Below are 15,255 nucleotides of genomic sequence, written 5' to 3'. Positions count from 1 at the left end.
AGGGTACACATGGTCTTTGCAATTTTTTACAGGAGGCCCCACTGTCCACCTGTGCCCTACTCCTGAAAGAAGTGATGTGGGAGAATTGGAGCAGGGTCTTTTCTGCCTATGTAGAGATGCATCTCTGAGGCACATCTTGGAAACAATAGAAACTCATTCAGTTGTTGTCTGGGACCTCTGAATTAGGTAAGTTATTTTGCTCTTTTTTGGTAGCAGTAGTTTGAGGATTATCCAGGGTTTATTTCTGGTTGGCACTAAATATCTGGGAGTATGTCTACACTACCCCCCTACTTCAAACTAGGGGGGTAATGTAGTCATTCGGAGTTGCAAATGAAACCTGGGATTTGAATTTCCCGGGCTTCATTTGCATGATGTCGGCCGGCGCCATTTTTAAATGCCGGCTAGTTCGGACCCCGTGCCGCGCGGCTACATGCGGCACGGACTAGCTAGTTCGGAATAGGAAGCCTAATCCGAACTAGCTAGTCCGTGCCGCGTGTAGCCGCGCGGCACGGGGTCCGAACTAGCCGGCATTTAAAAATGGCGCCGGCCGGCATCATGCAAATGAAGCCCGGGAAATTCAAATCCCAGGCTTCATTTGCAACTCCGAATGACTACATTACCCCCCTAGTTCGAACTAGGGGGGAAGTATAGACATACCCTGGCATTGCAGAGAGAAAGGTGTATCCCTGACTTGACATGAGGAAGACCTAATTTCTCTATGGACAAGATTTAGCTGTATATAAGCATTAGGCTGGAGTCATTGTATTTAATATAACTGGGGAAACCCCTGACAGTGGGCACAATGGACAAGATAAACCTGGAATATAGAGAAAAGGTGATACGTGGACAGAACTTGCTGTATGTGGCTTGATTTCTGCAATGTAACTGAGTCACTCATGAATTATGTGATATAATTTATAGTCAGAAAAACAGGGGTTATTAAGTTGTATATAAGGAATTCTTTTGCTGTTGATATGGGAGGTACCCTGCCTTCATAACCTATATTTGAGCCTGACCATGTCAAGAGTAATGTTGTTATATGCCAATGGAAGGTACTTTCATGGCAAATTTTGGAAACAAACTCTATTTCTGTGACTCAAGTGGATAAGGGCAATCCAGATAAAAGGGACTAGAGAACCTTGACCCCGAGATAAGGCTGAGGCCTGGGGGCCAGGTAAGAAGAGGGCCAGGAAAGTAGAAATAATAAACTAAATTGAATAGTATAGGCTGTTGTTTATAGGGTTAGATTAGAACCTAGTCTAGTGGGCGGGCCCAGGTTCTACAGCTTTACACTGACAAAATGGCATAAATTCAAAGAAGAGGGTGATAAGCCCTGAGGGATTGGGCTGAACTTAGAGGCAAGAGCAGGGAGCAAAGATCATGATGAGGCCAGATGGAATGTTTATTTGTTGGATGCTTTTCTACATCTTTTAATTGTGTGACCAGGCCAGAGGGTTGAGCTACTGAAAACAAAACAAAACAAAAAAAGCCTGCCTAGTGAGGTCAATAACCTACAGGAGTTCCAGAAGTGGGGAAAAGTCTGAAATCCTGCACCCAGCTTCAATGAGGCACTCAAGAGGTAAGGGCCCCAACAAGCTCTTTAAGAAAAAACTGCATCACCTTGATGAACATGGAATGATGTCTGAGAGTATACTAAGCACTGGTAATGGCAATAAGAGAGAAACAAACAATAAATATTTCATTCTGAATTGCAGAGAGAGTTGAATACAATTTCTCTTTATATGCACTTGACAAGGCTGTGCTAACCATACAGTCAGTTTTCTTGCTGCTGAAAGAGTCCAGATTCTATGCACTTTAAATACAAGCTTTTTATAGAAGATGAGTTAATAAGATTGGGAGAAGAAAATTCCCAAAATATCTGCTTGTCCTACATTCCTGCAGCTGCACCACCTCTCACTTCTTACATAGCAAGAATACACATCCAAAATACCACATTTTGTAGCAGTTTGGAAAATATTTCTGAATACTTAAAGGTTATCATGGTTTTACATCAGATATAGTTTAATTGATGTAACTCCACTGTCAGTGTCCTTTTTTTCAGATTAATCTGATTTTTTTAATTACATAAATGCATTAGGATGACCAGACACTAAAAAATATACAGATAAATGTGGAGCTGGTTGAATTTTATTAATTAAATACTATAAGGTCCAAATCATGGGTAATACCAATCAAAGAATCAAAAATGAGATTTAGCCTCAGTATTGAAATTTGAATTATATATAACCTAAAGTGATGGTTAATAGCAATGCATATGAATATCTGTAGTTTATTTATAATAAACTACCAAGACAATGTTATTGACAGGTCTGGTTAGAGGAGTCATGGATATAGCATAACAACACTTGTTTAATATTAATTTGTGTTAATTAACTCAAATAAAGTCAGAGCTCAACACTGTGTCACCTATTTGTTTTTACGTCAGGCATAGTTAATGGGTATAATTGTTCCAGTTATAAGTTAATACATGGCACTTTCTAGGCAAATCTACTATTTTACTGAGGTAAAAAAATACAACAATATTGAAAGAACACAGTAGAGTGTTAATATGGGTTCTTGCCAGATCAAACCTTCAACACTCCACCTCTGGGCTTCTTTATGGGTCGCTAGATCCTCAGCCTCAGCTGACAAGTAGCATCTAGTTCTTCTTATCCTAGGGTGTGTCTAGACTACATGCCTCCTTCGACGGAGGCATGTAGATTAGCCAGATCGGAAGAGGGAAATGAAGCCGCGATTAAAATAATCGCGGCTTCATTTAAATTTAAATGGCTGCCCCGATCTGCCGATCAGCTGTTTGTCGGCAGATCGGGACAGTCTGGACGTGATGCGCTGACAAAGAAGCCTTTCTTCATCGGCACAGGTAAACCTGGTTTCACGAGGCTTACCTGTGCCGATGAAGAAAGGCTTCTTTGTTGGCGCGTCGCGTCCAGACTGCCCCGATCTGCCGACAAACAGCTGATCGGCAGATCGGGGCAGCCATTTAAATTTAAATGAAGCCGCGATTATTTTAATCGCGGCTTCATTTCCCTCTTCCGATCTGGCTAATCTACATGCCTCCGTCGAAGGAGGCATGTAGTCTAGACACACCCTTAGTGTCACCCAGCTTCTGAGAGTCACAACCAAGAATACCAAAGTAAGGACAAACAGCTGAGAAATAGGGCAGATACACCTCAAACTGATGGTTATTCTCCCATAAAATTCACCAATCCAGCAACAAAGTAAAAAATCTGTTTCATCACACAGTCTAACAAGAAATAATAAAAAGAGTCTCGTCAGGCATCCTAGAACTTGGATTGCCACTAAACCACTGAACTTAATGATGAGTGGTTACATGAAAACAATTTAATTAAACTCAGTTGTGTATATAATTCATCTTACCCAACAAATGTGCTGTTGCCAATCCTTTCATATCTAACATGTAAAGGTTTATTTATAAAAAGAAAGAAAGGTTAGAATTAAAATTGACTAAAGAAATCAAATACACACAATAATTGCAAAGTTATTGGTTTGAGCTTGTAATATTGATGGAGTAAACTGCTGGATTGCTAAGTCTCTCGTTGCTTCCAAATCATTGGAAAGTCCTCAGTCCTTTAGTTACATAAGAACAAAGGTTCAAATACTCCCATTAGTTTGAGCATGCAAGAAGCAAAAATGGGAGGCATTGTTTCACTTCTTTCAAGGGACACCCTTTGTTCTTATTTCAAAAAATTAAAATGAACTAGACGGTGTTTTAACTCACATGGACAAATTACATATCCAGGAATGATTTCGCTTAGTTACAGCAGAAGCAATTGCCTATACTCCAGATAGAACACTGGCAGGGAAGTCCATTAGTTAGACAGAAACATCTTCCATGTTCCCATGTGAATTAAATGTTTGTTGATGAGCCTTTTAGCTTGAATGATCCCTTCTAGATGAGCAGGCTAAATACCTTGTGGGTTGTTATCACAGGAGCAAACATTTGAAATCCAGGTATGAGCCAATAGTAATAATTTCAAATAAAAAGATACATGCTTACAAATAGCATGTATAATTTAGAAATCATAAGTTACCTTCCTTGACACACTTTATATAAAATTTGTGGCAATTATATAACAGTGATAGCAACAATGAGCTATATGGTCATATTTTAATCAGATAACATCATACCTTCCTTAAGGTGGACGTTCTGTTGACCAGCAAACCTGTCTATTTGCTGGATCAGCAAAAAGGTTCTGAGGCTGCTTAAAACCAGGCTGTTTATTCAAAGTTCCTTTCTTTGTTGGTCCCTAGAGAATCTAGTTTAAACTAAAATAGGAAGCCACTAGAAAATAAATTATAATCACTATACTTACTAGAGAAGATACATTCAGTAACATAATAACATACACAATTTCATTCTAATATAAAGTATTCCAAGGTATCAACACTAATTCAAAAAGTTTTAACATAATTCAGTAAAGATTATCTTAATACTGCAAGGTTTGTTCAGGGTATTATAAGTCTATGACAAAACCTAGTCTGCTTTCTCGTTGTCTTAAAATAGCCAACTAGCATGAGATTACTGGAATTGATTTTCTTCCTGAATTAATCCATGAATATAGAAAGGGATAATCTACCGGCAATGTAGATTTTAACACTGTATTATGCATCATTCCTTAAAATAAAAATACTTCCCTCGTTTCAGCTCCTTTAGCCCCAGTGTTTCTCTGCTCCATTACTTCACCTGTATGCACACTATCAGTATTCTGAAGGTGGCCTTTTAACGCAGACTGATGCATTTTTCTTTTCTCTTCTTGTTGCCACTGTGCCTCAGGATGTGGCTAAAGTATAAAATCATTTTAAAGATGCAATTCAAAGAGTCACTGTTAATTATGGTAATAAGTATCATTAGTAAGTTTCTGAAATCTCCAGAATAATATAAAATGTACTTCAAGACATCTGACTATTGGTTGTTTTTCAGTATATATATCACCATACGTGCCATGCAGAGCACTGCAGCCATGACATTTGCCTTTCCCTTCCTCAACTACTACAATATTTAAAGTGTGAATCATGCATTTATATATTTTTTTATTTTTATCAAGTCATGCTTCCAGAGTCTTTATGCTTTGCTACTTTACAAAACTCTTAACAACAGCAGACTTTCTCAGTTAACTGGCAAAGCTATATTTGGGCATTGCTCTATTCAAACGTAGCACAAAGGAATTGTAATGTAGAACTTTACATTCTAATTGTACTACTTCAGGCCCCACCCGCCACTTCACCCATACAGTTGATGTTAGTTGTATAGAAGGAGGTGCAGAGGCAAAAGTGGAGGATTGTGGCGGGAGGGACTGTGTGCTTCTTTCCTCCCTTACCTGAGATCAAAATGCTGCAATGCCAGTGGACCTTAGGTATTAAGAAAGGGTATTATAATCAGTGTAATGAAACCAGTCCCATCTACAGTCCTGTGATGACAGAAGTGGGCTGCTGTATACTGCAGTATAGTCACAGAAACTAACCTTTATTTTTCTTAGTGAGTGCTCAGTAACGCCGCTTCCCCCAAGAGCCTGCTCCCATCTCCATCCTTCCCCCAAGGTTTTCCTCCGACACCTTGCTGCTCTCCACCCTCCCATAAGAACTTGCCAGTCACCAAGCATTCATTCATTCATTGGATGATTTTAACCACAAATTTTCATATGTGTCCTGAGGTGACTCAGAGTAGGGACAGACATTTTGTGGTAGGCCAGCTGTCTGCTGGAAGAAAGTTCTTTTTCCTGCCTTCACTTTTTCTTTTCAGTTTTGAGGGCAAGGTGCTTCTCCTAAAAGTGGGTCACTGCTTGATAGAGAATGTAGTGCCACTAGGTTGAGTTTGTGACATCCATTTTTATTAAAATACACTTTCAGTGTGTTTTTATAGCACTTCCCCTGTCCTTTGTAACATTTTATAACAGACAACATAAAAAGCACTAACAAAGTCAGTACAAACTAAAATGTTATACTGGCAAAGACTTGTTAATACTTCTCTGCATGCTATACACCGACATTTAAAAACAATATTTATACTCTAATTGCTTTATTTTATAATTAGGTAGTAAAAATGAGAAAAACAATTTTTAAGGAATAGTGTGTGTCACAGATTTTACTGGGTGCGAGCGCCCCCTCCCGGAGGGGCAGGGGGTTTTAGCGGACCCACCGTCCAAGTCTGATACACTTTTCTCCCAGGGTCCTGTTCCCTGGGGAGGAGTTCATGAGTGCAATCACCCGTTGCTGGGTCGGCACCGGAATTCGACGGACTCACTGCCCTGCCCCCGTTAAGGGTCCTGGGCTCCCGTCGGGTAAGGATTCTGGGGGCCTGTTCCTGGGAAAGGTCCACCCCGGAGGGGGGGGAGGGGGAATCAAGCATTTGGATTGCGTTCGAGTTCACCAGGCTCCCAGCAGTTGTGGCCTACTGAGGAAGTTGGGTAGGCTGAGGCTGCAGAGAAAAGGGGGAATGTGGGACCCGGGCCCACCCTCTCTACCGAGTCCCAGCCCGGGGCCCTAAGTGGGGGACAACTAGCGCATTCCCTCCACAACAGGCACGGCGATCCCCGAAATTAGCCTGCCCACGGGCGCCAGAAGCACTCTTCCCCAGGTTTCTTCCACTCCCCGCTCTCCACCACCCCGCCTGGGTATCCTCCTGGGACACTTACTGCACCCGAGCCGTCGGCACCATCCGTCCGGTGTCCTGGGGGCTCCGGCACCGCTCTTCTTCCCCTCCAGTGGGGCGGGATGCTCGTCCTTCTGGGGAGGGTTCAGCAGCTCCTCCCTGAGCCGCCTCTAGCCATCTCGCCCAGCCGCTTTTCAAGTATTGCACAATGGCCGGGGTCCAGAGCTCCACCTCCCGCTCCGCACGGCCCCGAGCAGCCAGAATGCTCCTCAGGTGCCTGGCCCGCCAGGCACAGCCGCATCTGGCCCCGCCCCCCTCGCCGTGGGTCCGTGCGCATTCCCCTGCAACCGGTCTCAGTCCAGCCGGGGCTACTCCAGCCGTTCGCACCACTGATCTACCCGCCCCGGGCCGGGGAGGGGGGTGGTCCCCCTCCCCCGATCAGTGCGGACCCCGCTGGGTCCGTCACAGTGTGCAGTTACACTTCTTTGTATATTTGGGTCTGATTTTGTAAGCAACTAATATTTTAATGAGGTGAAACTTGGTGGTAAACAAAACAAATCAGATTCCTGAGTGTGATACAGTAGTTTGGAAAGGTTGAAAGCCACTGAGCTAGAGTACTGTTCTGAGACAGGACTATATATTGTCTAGCCCATCCCTGTCAGATGTTTGTTTAATTTGTTCTTAAAAACCCCCAAATGATGGAGATTACCCAACCTCCCCACATAATTGTTCCTGTGCTTAGCTACCCTTCCAATTTTCCTAATGTATAATCTAAATTTATTTTCATGCAATTTTAAAGAGTTACTACTTGTCCTGTCCTCAGTGGAGAACAATGTGTCACCCTTCTCAGCATGACAATTTTTTACATATCTGAAGATTTATTGTGCATCTCTGTCGTCTTTTCTTCAGACTAGACAAATTTAATTGTTTGAATCTTTCTTTGTAGGTCGTGTTTTCTAGACCTTGCATTATGTTTGTTGCTCTCTTCTGAGTTTTCTCCAACTTGTTCAAATCTTTGCCCAAAACTGAAGACAAGAATCCAACTGAGACCTTATCAGATGTGAGTAGAATGCAAGAATTGTTTATTATGTCCAGAATGATGGCTTTTTTTTTTTACACAGCCTAACATCGTTGACATATTTAGTTGTGATTCACTGTAACCTCTAGATCCTTTTCTGTAGTATTCCTTCCTAGGCAAGTCTCAGAGGGTTAGCTCTGTTATTCTATATCTACAAAAACATGGAGGAGTCCTGTGGCATCTGACACATCAGACCTGTGCATCTGATGTAGTGGTTTTTACCCACAAAAGTTTATGGCCTAATAAATCTGTTAGTTTTTTTTTTTTAAGGTGTCACAGGACTCCTCATTGTTTCTTCCTAGGTAGTCATTTCCTAACTCATACCTTTTGACAGGCAATTATAAGAGTGAGTTGAGTGTCCTATAATATGGACTAAATTTAATGCTGCAAGCTATGTGAACAATGAATCAGAGTTTATAGCAAAATGTATGTCTTAAATGACTTAATTATGTACTGCAGATTTTATTTTATTAGGTAACACATGTGCTAAATGTAATTCATATTGTAATTAGACAAGACCAAACTACTTGGACCTGCTGCTGTTGATCATAGGTCTATGTACTGCAGTATTTGTGGTTTCTGCAAAAATGGATGCAAAGTTTAAATAGAGCTATATATCCATAAGTGGACAATTAACTTGACATATCTGCATTAAATGAACAATTAACTCTCGGGGTCTTTAAACTATTCGAAGGCTTCAATATCTGAGATATAGGTGAAAGGATTATTCCAGGAGTGGGTGGGTGAGATTCTGTGGCCTGCATTGTACAGGGGGTCAGACTAGAAGTTCATAATGGTCCCTTCTGACCTTAAAGTCTATGAGAACTCAGCAAAAGGATACAAATATCCTTATTAGGATGGGAAGAAGGGCAGAGGGGGGAAGAAGATGATTAAAGATTATAAATATAGTCACAAGCAGGGGCAGGTAAGGATTTTGCGGGGCCCAGGGCAGCACAATTTCGTGGGCGCCCCCCCCTTTGACACGGCGCATGCCCAGTGGTGCCACGGCACATGTGTGGGGTTTCTTGAAGAGTGGGGCCCGGGGCGGCCGCCCCACTCGCCCTGCCCTATATCCGCCCCTGGTCACAAGCAATGAGTATTCTGCACCAGTTGCAATCCCTTACTATTATGATATTCTAGGATACAGTCCTAACCATATATATATATATTTACCCTGCCTTTCTATTTAAAATATTCATATCAGGATGAAGATTTTAAATTATGCAGCAGCAGGCAGAACATACATTCCAGCATTGGACTGAAGGACAAAAGGGGCAATAAAATTTCAGCCAGTAGTCTAAAACACATTGCAGTCTCTAGAGTTTACAGCAAAACATGGTCCAAATTCCCACATAACGAAAGTTTAAGGTAATATCTTCTTTACATAAGCTGGTAAAACTTTGGTGACAGAACATATATTTTCAGAATTGTAAAACTACTTATACAGAAGTATTATACAGATCTAAAGCCAACACTTTTGTTCTATAAGCCCTGGTCTGCCCTAGGGGATACATTTGAAATAAGATACGCAACCTTAGCTCCATTAATTGCGTAGCTTAACTTGAAATATCTTGAGTATTGGCGCTGTCCACACTGTGGAAAGTTGAAGGGAGCGCTCTCTCCCTTCGACTTCTCTTACTCTTTGTAGAAGCAGGATTACCAACATCGATGGGAACACCCTCTCAGTTTGAATTAGCATGTCTTCACTAGACACACTAATTCAAACCCCGGAAGATCGACTGTGGCTGCTTTGCTGTTATCTGTAGTGTAGATATGGCCTAAGAGAGTGGACAAGTGCCCAGCACTCTGCAAGTGATACCATAAAAAAGAATAATTTGACACAGGAGTCCAAACGCCTATAGAATAGTAACAATTTTGGCCATTATTATGAAGCTAAGTTAAGTTTGCATGATTATTATTTTTCTCTTGCAGCAGAGCTGAGAGGTGAAAAACCAGGAATGGAACTCCATTATATAAGAGATGGTTTCTCCCCTAAAAAGAACTCACAATTTAAAGAGAGAAGAAAAAGGAATGTAACGTACAAGAAGACAGATCATGCCAATTGCTGGTAAATGTAATGTTAATGCCTTTTTAGGGAAGTTTTAAAATGGGGGGGGGATTAGTGCGAGTGTGTGTGTGTAGGCTTATTTTAGATATGTTGATAGAATGTCTGACACTTCTTGCTATAAGACTGTGTTTTCTCTGGTTTATAATTCTATCAAACTTAACCATTTCGGCTGAATGTGTCCATGACAGCCATCTGCCTGAGGTTATTTTTTAAATCATTATTATTTTATTTATGTGATCCAGGACAGTTCAGCTGTTTTCTCAGAATGAGACAAGATACAAATGTTTAAAAATTTCTGGCCACTGTATTACAGCTCTAAAGCCTCCTTGCTTTGAAACAGGGATTTACATGTTTTCAGAGAGGAAGCCTTTATCTAGATTTTTTTTATCATCCTCCTGAAAATCTATCAAATCTGGTCAAGTTGTAAATCTCTGAAATCCCTCATTTTGCACATGCTTAATAGAAATGTCATGGATTTTAGCAGCTAAATTCTTTGAACATTCTACCCACACTAGGCATGTTCAATCCTGGAGTAAAGGAAGACTTTCCTTTCAGTTGCAGCTGTGGTCTGATGCAGGGTGTACTGCACTGTTCGTAATGATCCCTTTGCTGAATCCAGGCACGTTGGAGTAGGAAGCTGCCAGATTCAAATACAGAGAAATCAAGAGTCAGATCTGCCACACCCAATAGTGCAGAGGAGCACAGCTTGGACAAAGGACCTGGGAGGAGGGAGACTGGGGCTGAAGCCTGGCAGGAGGGAGAGGGAAATTGCAATGAGGAGTTGGAAAGGAGTATGAGTGAGACCGACCTGCCAAGGATCCTGGAAGGTGGGGTCAGGGATTGTGACTATCTGGGCAAGGAGATTAGGAGTGAGCTGGGGGATTGAGATTCAGATGAGGGGACCGGTCAAAGGAGCTGATGTAGGGAGATAACTTCAGGATTGAGATTAGGATTCAAAGGATTCTAGAGAATATAGGGGTACAGAGGACATGAAAAAGAGAAGGGGGAGAGAGAGATTGACTGAGAAGACAGGAATAGAGAAGTGGGACTGGCTAAGCACGCAGACTGAGACTGGTATGGCAAATTAAGGTTGTACAATCTGCTTTATCTCTGGCACTTCACAACTATTCAGTGCTTGATTTTGCAATTTAATAAAATTCATTTAATATTGCGTTTTGTGTGTAATTACATTACACACAGCAGACCTAGACATGGAATGACTTCTAGCTTAGTACTTATTTCCTGTGTCATTCAGTCTTCCTTAGAGCATTGGATGAACTTGAGATGTCTGGTAAAACATTATTGAATGCAGCACTCATTTGAACATGTTTCTAATACAGAATATAGTTTAAGCTGTAAAAGCCATGAGAATTATATAAAATGTAACTCAACTGAATTTACTGTTAGAAAATGTACATGTCTCAAAGATCCACATATAGCTTTGAAGAATAGCATTTAATTGTGGAAAATTCTGCAATTAGTTTTAAAAAGCTTTACTTTAACAAAGATATGAAAAAATGGATTCCCTTTTTCCTGGTGTTAGAGATAAGAATTTGGTAATGGATCTAATATAATACTCTGTTCTGTTTCTTATCACCATATTCTCTCCAATGTTTAAGAATTCTCAGAAGTGAAACAGAAGAAAGAGTTTAATAACATCCTATGCTATATGTCAGTCCTTCTTAATCTTTAAACTCAATATTTGCAATTAATTTACGATATGAAATAGAACAAAAATACCACATTAGTCTGTGTAATTAGCAATATGTGCTAGCGTGATTAACACAAAGCTTGTTCTCTTAATTGAGCCCAAAGAAATTACAGAGTTTTTTTGATAGGTGATCTAATCTCTTTCCAGTGGAAGATTTTTCTAATACTTTTACCATTTGAGTTTTACACACACCCAAGGAAGGGGATTTAAATTTAAATGAGAAGAATATTTTAAAACATTGCAATAATACTGTCCACTGAAGAGAAATATTGACCTCTAGCAATAGTGAACAGTGAAAAATAAATAAAAATCGTCAATTACAGAGGAAAAGTTCATGATGCAATCACAACTGGTGATCATACTTTGAAGCTGTGCATGTAGCTAGTATTTTTGAAAAGTTAATCCTTTCCTGAATGTCACATACACCCTAAACTCACCTGATTCAGAATGTAACCCTGAATGTTTGTAGTGCTCTGACATATCTATTGCCAGTTCAGTTAACACCATTTTAAATACTTTCCTTACAGGCCCGGCCAAAGAATTTGCAAGGCCCAAGGTGGCATGGTAGGGTTGGCTGCACCGCGTGCCTGGGTGGCTCCCAGACTGGGCAGCGAGCGAGCAGCTGAGTGGGCGGGTGCCAAGCAGGGCAGGGCCCTGAAGGCGAGGGGCCCAAGGCAACCGCCTTGCTAGCCATACCCTAAGCCGGGGCCTATTTCTTTAGGTTTTTATTGTGAGTGAAATGTGTCATTTAACAGAAGGCTTGTGAAAGACTCTCCATACTATGAAAATGAGTGGTCTGATGGCACCTTAGGGTGCATCTACACAGCACCCTGAACTCGAATTAAGATATGCAATTTGCGCTACGCAAATTGCCTATCTTATTTCAAATATATTTTGAAATAGGCTATTTTGAAATTTGGGGTGTCTACACAGTGCCAAATTTCAAAGTAATACACTATTTTGAGACATCCCTTAACCTGCAGAGGTTCTCTGTGCACCCAAAAGCTTATAGAAAAATGTAGAATGCAATGGACAAATTAAAGTGTATCACTGGGATAGTTAAAAAAAACCTATAGAAAGATTAGTAATTTCATTTAAAAGTTTCTTAGAGACATTTCTATATAGTGCTATTAAATGTCTATAGGGCCACATATATTTGATCCCTATTCAATTCCATACAACTTTCCATATTGGGTATACTAACTCTAAGAATTATGTGGCGATTCAGATCCTTATAATTAAGTAATGGCATTTTCATGATGAAACTGATAAATCAATATTACCTTGCTTTTAGAGCTTAATTCTCCTAATATTTTTTTCAGAGTTCCCTCCTGTTCAAATTGTAGAAGTAGTGGAGTTAATTACAAGAAAAACAATTGTCTTTAAGCTTAAGAGTAATCTGAATTTGTATCTGAATTAACAACTGAACCATCTTATATGAGAATTATATAAAGTCCTCAAGTGCAACATGTCTCTTCAACAAACTAATGCAAAATAATATTTTTTGTGCAAATATTTAGCACTAAACTAAACAACTGATTGCACTGCTTGCAGAAATGAATTTCTTAATAGATCATAATCATTTCACAACTTTTCGTGTCCTGGGATAATCCATTCTCTACACTCCTTTGTTTCATAACCCAAGAGCACACATATTCAAATGGGCAGAATTAATATTGCACATAAAACATAATTCTTCCATTTGCTATCCAAGTGCCATACTTGACTTTGAAACATGAATTTTTTAAAGGTAAGTGTTTTTGATGCAATTATAAATAGATTTAGGCTTACCATATAGGCTGTTAACTATAACTTATACAATCAAATTCATCTTCCTCAGTTTCATTCTTTATATTCAGTCTAATTTACCTTGGCTGATGGTTTTATACCATTACTCTTAATAATTTTCCTTAGATGACTCTAAGTCATTCTATTTGGTATCTACACTCCACAGTTAATTGAATGTAACATACACATTTGGATAAATAGCCTCTGAGTGTGCGTGTATTACATGCCACCTTTTCAGTCTTCCCATGTAGTCACTTTAGAACTTTAATCATTTTTTTGCCCTTCTCTGAATTTCTTAGATATACTTTTGGCCCTGAGCTGCTCAGCATAATAACTAAGATGTCATTTTACCAGTGCTGGTTAGGGTGCTATTGCTTCACTAGTCCATGATAAGCCTATGTATGCGTCACTGAAATAGCAACTCTATGTTCTTTAATTATTAAACAATTAAAATTATTCATTGTAATTGGCTAAATAAAATATATGGTAAAATCCTAAGTTTTAATAGATTACACACTGCCACTGTGCTTAGCAGTGGGAGAAGTGTTAGAATAGTATAGGTTGAACCTCTCTAGTCCAGCACCATCGGAACCTGACTGGTGCCAAACCAGAGAATTTGCTGAACTACATGAGGTGAATGTTACCTAGCAGCATTACCAACACTTCCACTGCTTACTGGGCTTTTAGAAGACGTCTAGGGGTAAATTAGAGCTAAATGATAGCACAGAACACTGAGAGCCAGGACTGCTGGCTATAAACAAACTTTATGGGACCATGGGAAACTTAGTCACACCCATGAGAAGTGGACATTCAGCTAACTAAAATCATGATGGACCATGGATGTTCCTGGACCAGACAATGCTGGACTAGAGGTTCAACATGTAATAGTTAGCCTTTTTGACCTGAGCAACAAGCCAATTATTTTGGGGTATTACAGGTTGATGTGGTTAGGAGGAGCAACAACTGATGTAGACAAGTCCTGTTTATTTATAAAAAATGTACAAGGCTCTGTTTCCACAAACACACAAGGAACCAAAGAACAGAAGATAGACTCTTTTTTTTTTTTTTTTTTTTTGCTTACAGCACCAAGTCTTCTTTAGGTATGCTGTCCCTGTGAAGTCCATTCTTGTTAGGACTTCTACTAGGAGGAAATGCTTAAAAGCTAGGTACTGATTCCAAACGAGGGAGTCCATCATACTACCTGTATACTAAAACAATTTCATTGCCACCCAAGCAAATCAAAATTTGCTGAAGGTGCTCAACCCTTCTGATGAATAGAACACTCATTTAGGTGTCAAATATGGGTTTAAGGCTTAACTTCAGGCAGGTAAATTTGAAAACGTTGACCACTGAGAGCACAATAAAGGTGAAAGATACCATATAAGGAAGGCTACAAAATCATGAGAATATTAAAAAATAACTTCTCTCCTACTTTCTGCATGGAATTTGAAGAAATTGAGGGCCTTCTGTTTGATTTTGTTTTCAAGAAGTGTAGAAATAATGAAAACATCAGTTATTCATCTGTTAAAGAATTAAAGCATTAAAGAAATAAGATTAAAATTCCTATTGAAATTATGATGAGGAAAAGAAACAGAAGGGGCTAAAAAGAGCCTTTAGGACCAGCGAGCCCTACCCTATCATACCTTCAACCAATGCCAGGCCTTCAGGGGAGAGAAAAGAGAGAAAGTGGTTTAGTTTGGGACTGATTGATGAAGGAGGAGGAGCTATCTTCCTCCCTCCATGAAGGGAAGGTTCATGCCAGCCAAGCAAGGGCACTATTTCTGGTGCATGGAGGGAGAGGAGGGGGGCAGCAGCAGTGCACTCAGGATGTGGCTTGCTTTTCATCTCCTTCCCTGGATGCAAAGGGAGTGAGGAGAAAGTGCTTCTGAGCTCCCTTCACCAGACATGTGTGAGGAGCATGCAAGGAATGCATTCTCCTTGCATTCCCCTCACTCCCTTAGTGTTTGGGATGAAAAGCT

This window comes from Pelodiscus sinensis, chromosome 5 (assembly GCF_049634645.1).
Source record: "Pelodiscus sinensis isolate JC-2024 chromosome 5, ASM4963464v1, whole genome shotgun sequence".
Taxonomy (NCBI): Eukaryota; Metazoa; Chordata; order Testudines; family Trionychidae; genus Pelodiscus; species Pelodiscus sinensis.
This window is presented reverse-complemented; position numbering follows the sequence as displayed.